General features: G+C 43.4%; 1 protein-coding gene across 4 annotated transcripts in view; it reads left to right on the top strand.

The window, feature by feature from the left end:
* Nucleotides 1-514, top strand: part of LOC119582042 (organic cation transporter protein-like) — a 12568-nt gene that overhangs the window by 7719 nt on the left and 4335 nt on the right. The window lies entirely within an intron of this gene.

Here is a 514-nt window from a genome sequence, read left to right as displayed (position 1 = left end):
CCTGCGTGTATCTGAGCTTTTTCAGACGTTTTCGACCGTTTTCCTTTGATCAAATGCTCGTCTTGATCTTGTGCCCTGGAGGATCTATAGTACTATTTTGTTTTATTGATATGAAATAAAGGAAATGTGATCGTTAGTTCTAGCTTTGTTTCACTCTACGGCAATCTCATTTACATGGTTTATATTTATTCAGTATAAGGCGATAGGTATGAGGATGCTCGTGTGACTCCTGGATTCAAGATTAATTTCGACTTTGATTCTTAGGTCGTTCTGCGCTTCCTTGAAAATAGCTTGCCCGCCTGCTGTTGTTTTGCTGACGAAAAGATATTAGAAGTTTCCGTACCAGTTTTCTTATTTCTTCGGCGTTTGTATAGGAGCGTTCGCGCAGAAACCGAGACGGTGGGTCCCTGCCAGGGGTTCACACGGAAGCGAAGTTGACGGAAAAGTGCTGGCATGATAGGGCCTTAACTCCCTCCTTCGTCAGCGTCTCCTTCTCCTTTTCTTTATCCCTCTT

This window comes from Penaeus monodon, chromosome 15, assembly GCF_015228065.2.
Source record: "Penaeus monodon isolate SGIC_2016 chromosome 15, NSTDA_Pmon_1, whole genome shotgun sequence".
Lineage (NCBI taxonomy): Eukaryota > Metazoa > Arthropoda > Malacostraca > Decapoda > Penaeidae > Penaeus > Penaeus monodon.
The sequence above is the reverse complement of the archived record's forward strand: the minus strand, read 5'-3'. Positions and strand labels throughout refer to the sequence as shown.